The sequence below is a fragment of the Papio anubis genome, chromosome X, assembly GCF_008728515.1.
Source record: "Papio anubis isolate 15944 chromosome X, Panubis1.0, whole genome shotgun sequence".
NCBI lineage: Eukaryota > Metazoa > Chordata > Mammalia > Primates > Cercopithecidae > Papio > Papio anubis.
Window position 1 is genome coordinate 95,149,167 of NC_044996.1, and position 5,576 is coordinate 95,154,742.

General features: G+C 47.7%; 1 pseudogene across 1 annotated transcript in view; it reads left to right on the forward strand.

Moving 5' to 3' along the window:
- LOC116271841 overlaps positions 1-4,850 on the forward strand; it is an 11,259-nt pseudogene extending 6,409 nt beyond the window's left edge. The window contains exon 2 of the transcript XR_004180598.1: positions 3,360-4,850. The product of XR_004180598.1 is annotated as a centromere protein V-like protein 3 (transcript). The remainder of the gene's footprint in view (positions 1-3,359) is intronic.
- The last annotated feature ends 726 nt before the right edge of the window (positions 4,851-5,576 follow it).

Genomic DNA, 5,576 nt, shown 5'->3' on the forward strand with positions numbered 1-5,576 from the left:
AGCTCTTTACCTTTGTGGTGATTCTCCGGTAGCTCACAACATCAGTCTAATCATGAGATAAGCATTAGAAAAATCTGAGTTGAAAAATATTCTAGGGAGCGAGGTTGGAGCAGGTGGATCACTTGAGTCTAGGAGTTCGAGACCAGCCTGGGCAACACGGCAAAACATTGTCTCTACAAAACACACACACACACACACACACATCACAAATTAGCCGGGCATGTTGGTGCATACCTGTAGTCCCATGTACTATGGGAGGCTGAGGGAGGAGGATGGTTTGAACCTGGGATGTGGCGGTTGCAGTGAGCTGAGATCCCACCATTGCCGTTGCGTACTCCAGCCTGGGTGACAAAGCAGGGAACCCTGTCTCAAAAAATAAATAAATAAATAAATAAATAAATAAATAAATAAATAAAATAAAAATAGAAATAAAGAGAAAGGAAAACAAAAGATATTCTAGAAAATACCTCACTGGTAACCCTGAAAACTCTCAAGGTCATGGAAACAAGTAAAGTCTGAGAAGTTGTCCCAGCCTATGATGATTAAATGTAGTGTGGTAGGCTGCATGGTATCTTGGAACAGGGGAAAAAAAAAAGATATTAGGTAGGAAGTAGGAAACCTGGAATAAAGTGCGGAATTTAGTTTTTTCTGCCTCTCAAATACCACCAGCAGGGAACAGTTGGGGCTGCTGTGTCGGCAGATAAGCCAACACACAAAAATAGCATCGCAAATGCTCTGAAAATAAACTTTTTAAAAATCCCGGAACCTAAAAATGGACACCAGAATCTACAGGCTAAACCTAAAGAAAGTAGCTGACTTCTAACATCAAATAGTTGTCTCATGTCCAGAGACTCCTAAAGTAACAAGCAAAATACATTGTATGCGGTAGAGCAGAGCCCACCATGTCAAGAACCAGGAATAACACAACTTGAATGAGGAAATACAATCTAGTGGTGCCAACATAGAGACGATGCACACGTTGCCATTATCTGACAAACATTTTACAGCAACCATCACAAAAATGCTTCATTATGTAATTGCAAATAATCTGGAACCAGACTAGAAAATGGAAAATCTCAGCGATGAGTAGAAGACGTATAGAAAAGAAATGATGGAACAGAAAACGAAAAGAGTAACAGAATTTGGAAACATTGCTGGATGCACTCGGTAAGAGACCTGTGATGACAAAAGATACCATCATCGTAATGGAGGCCCAATCAATAAGACTGACGGCCGGGCGCAGTGGCTCACGCCTGTAATTCCAGCACTTTGGGAGGCGAGGCAGGCAGATCACCGCGGGCCAACGTGGGGAAACCCCGTCTCTACTAAAAATACAAAAATTAGCTTGGCGTGGTGGCGGGCGCCTGTAATCCCAGCTACTTGGGAGGCTGAGGCAGGAGAATCGTTTGAACCCGGGAGGCAGAGGTTGCAGTGAACGGAGATTGTGCCATTGCTCTCCAACCTGGGTGACAGAGCGAGATTCTTCCTCAAACAACAAAACAAACGAACAGAAAATAGGATTGACTACGCCTGAGCGAGAGAGAGAGAGGTCATGGAATGATTAAAAACTGAATGGATCCTCAGTAAAGTTAGGACAATAACGAAGTTCCAATATCCCTACGACTGGAGTATCAAAAGTAAAGAGAGTGGACTGAAAGAGTAATATAAGAAAAGAAGGCTGAAAATATCCAAATTTTAATGAAAACCATAAACCCATAGATTCTGGAAAATGAGCAAACTTCAGATAAGAGAACCACAAAGCAATTCACACCAACACACACAGCATAGTCAGTTTTTGAAGCTGATAACATCACTGAAAGCAGCAAGACCAACGTGGTTCATTGATTATAGGAGAACACCAGTTTTAATGAGGGCAAATGTCTCCTCTGACCAGTGGGGGCCATTAGGAAGTGTCCTGAAAAGTTTCAGGTGTTGAACAAAAGTCCTGTCAGCTGTGAATTCTGTATCCAGTGATACCATCCTTCATGGATGAAGGGGAAATCGAGACATTCTCAGGTTAAAGAAAGCATTTTATCACGAGCAGACTCACGGTGAAAGAATGGCTAGAGCAGGTGCTCCAAACAAAAGAGGAAAGAATAAAAGATGGCCTCTGGAAGTATCTGTCAGAAAGGAGTCAAGACCAGTGGAAAAAACACCCTTAGGGGACAAACATTAAGCTACCGTTTTCCTTGTGAATTGTGGAAGTCATGTTTGGTGATTAAAGCAAAAAATATGAAACCATCCAATACTCCAGACAGAAAGGCAGAGGGGCTAAAAGGGGTTGATGCTTCTACACTTCAATGGAAGTGGTGAGAACTGGATACCAGGAGCCTGTGGTAAGTCACATATGCACATTGAAAATCCCAGAGCAACCACTGAGGCAATTTTACAAAATAAAGCACTCGAAAACACTTTCAGAAATCAAGATAAATCCTGCAAAGTGTACACGTAAGCCACAGAAGGGCAAAAAAAAAAAAAAAAAAAAAAAAAAAAAAGGAGGTCTGGGTTAGCCAAGACACGGAGGAAACAAAAGAAAACAAACAGTAAGTCTGCGGACTTAAACACTAGCCCAGCGATCATGGAAATGAACTAAAAACATGTATGAAAAGGTCGATATTGGCAGAGTCAGTGAGAAACACAGTCTGACTATCCCATGTTTATATGAAACTCAGTTCCACTTCGGTTGCCCTGGGTAAATGAAAAGGATACGACGGGTGGGAAAAGTCACATCAGGTAAACATTAATTAAAACAGCAGAAGTAGGTATGTCAACATTAGGTAAAGAGGACTTGATCGCAGCGAAAATTACGAGAGAGAAAAATAAAACACTACACCCGAAAAAAAGGATCAAGCCCCCAAGAAGACTTTAGAGGAGTCTTTCCGTGCCCCTCCCACACGCCCCTCCAATTACAGTGTGTGGGTGTTCCTCTCTGTTCCCAGAGCCCCTGGTTCTTATTTCTGTCAGAGCAAAGTGTCCCAAGGCGTTGGGGGCTGTATTTGCATACATCTGATCCTAAATGAATGTGAGTGCTTTGGAAAGCCTGATGCATCTCCACATCCCAGCGCCCAGGCGGGGTATCTGGTGCCCTGCGGGTGTTTGTTGAATGCCTCATGACTGCCTTTCAGGTCAGGGAAGGCTGTTGTGATAGGGTCAAGGGAAGGGTCTCTTTACATCGCATTCAACAAGGGGCCAATCCTACTGGCGCAGGCAAGGAGGCTGCTCAGCGACTGACGGGGAAATGAGGGTGGGGGTGGGCGCTCCCGAGGAGGCTGCAGGCGCCATGGGCAGAGTGAGGAAACCAGGCCACCGCTCATTTTTGGCTGACGGCGACCCTTGAATCCCTCCACCCGGCTGCGCAGCCGCTCAGCGGTCACGGAGCTCAGCAGCGCGAACAGGTCAAGTCGGGGTCAGGGCCTGGCTGACCAAGAGGCGTTCGTGGCAGCCGAGCGCCGCTGGCGGCGGGTCCGGAAGGCAGGCCCAGAACCTACGGCTGCCCTCCAGCACCCGGGACGCGAGGACCAACCCGGTCCCCAGAGAGCTGGACCTGGAGCGCTGGCAGGAGCGCTGGGAGACCGTTCCGGGAACCTCAGCTGCGGGCGCCCGCCGGGGTCTGCTGAACTGCCATTTTCCTGGGCCTCGTTCATCACGGGGGGCTGCCACTGCGGCGTTCCGGCTTCGCGGATCTGGGCCCGGCAGATCTGCGCGTGGTGGATTACCCAGCTGCAGGCTGTGCGGGAAGAAGCCAGCACCGCCGCTGTTCCCGACCTCGCGCTTCACGCTGCTCCAGGCATGGACAGCATCGTCTATCAGGTCCGACCGCACCGGCGCTGCACAGCTTCTGCAGGTGCGGGTGCAGAGGATTTCCGCGCAGCTGTCTCTGGTCCCCGCGTGTACGGCGTCGCCCCGCACTGCCTGGACGAGGGCACCGTGCGCAGCGTGGTCATCGAGGAGGTCGGCGGTGGCGACCCGGGGGAGGAGGCCGCCGAGGAGCCCAAGGCCATCCACAAGACGTCCTCCCAGTCAGCCCCTGCGTGTCCCCGCGAACAGGAGCAGTGATTGGGGCCGCAAGCCCGCCCGAAACCGGCCCGGGCGGCCCTGCGGGGAGCGTCCGAGTACCTGCACAGATCACATGCTGTGAAAGAGGTGTTTCTGGCCTGGTCAAACCGTGGATTCCCTTCCAGTATTTACCCTTCCTCTCCACTAGTTTTCAGTGAACTCGCTTACGGTCCAAATCTTGAACACACCTTTGTCTGTGTAGCACAACGTTAATCTTGCAATTCGATAAGCAAGAAGAGTGTCTCTGATTTTTCAAGCCATCCATTGTATCTCTTGCTATTACTGTTCTGCCTACAGTTGTCACAAATCACCTGCAGATGATTCCTGTGTACTGTACGTTCCTGGTGCTATTGTGAACAGGCTTGTTGTTTTCAGCGCTTTGCGTCTGGTGTTTAGGACGGCAACACACAAACAGTTTGTAAACATGTACTAGGACGTCTTCCATTGATTATGGTGTGCGTGTGCTCCTGCACCTGTGAGTTTTAGGTAGACGTTCGTATTTTCACTACTTAGATTCGAGTTATGCTATTTCCTGTTTTTTAAATGATATATTTCAAGATTTGGTCGTGTTACATACCTCATTACTCTTAATCACCAAAAGCTGTTACTATTTTGCTTGTTTTTGTTTGGAAAGTGTCTCTGGGTAAGGAGATGGGGATACAGGAATGAGAAAGACACTGTCCACACAGGAATGAGAAAGACATCCGTGCATTGTATGCCCTCTTTAATCTTTTGAAATACCTGTCTTGTACATGTGTTAAGTATATAGAAATCAGTAAATACCTTCTAGGAAACGATGTGTGTTGGTGTGTCTGTAATGTCCGGCTTGGCTATGGCAAGGCTTGGTTCTTGAAAGTACTTGGTCTCAGATTATTTGAGGAGGTGGTGCTGACTCTGGCTTTTGTAGTAGAGACAACTTCCCCAGGGTCCCCTACATTTCTGATGAGGGGAATTAGCAGAGGGTTTACACACTCGGCCTCTGGGGATACACTACCTGTCTTTGAATCCTGGACCTGCTGCCTACTCGCTATATAACCGGTATGGAGTAGATTAAACCCGATTCCTCAACTTGCTCTCTCCTCAAGAGTGTTAACAGCTAACAGAGTGTTTGTTCTCAGGGTAAACACAGTGCCTTGCCTTGACTACCTGATCCATGAATGCTTTTTTTCTCCATTTCAGGCCCCCAAAACTCCTCCTATCAAGGCACCCAGACAATATGAAACTGCATTGTTTAGGGGCGTCCATACACGTGGGAAAACCATGAAGAATTGGCAGTGAAATAATCTAAGCCAGCATCAGATTAAGGTTTAACTCTATGGAAGAGGAATGGCTTTGAGTGGGGGATGTGTCCTGCATTCCTGTTCCTCTTGCTATGTAACAAACGGCCCCACAGTGAGTCCATAAAATCACCGCCATTGTATCATATGCATGGAATATCAGAGGCAGGAATTCAGACAGGGCGCAGTGGACATGGCTTGCCTTGCATGGTCTGGGACCTCAGCTGCAGAGGCCTGAGGCCT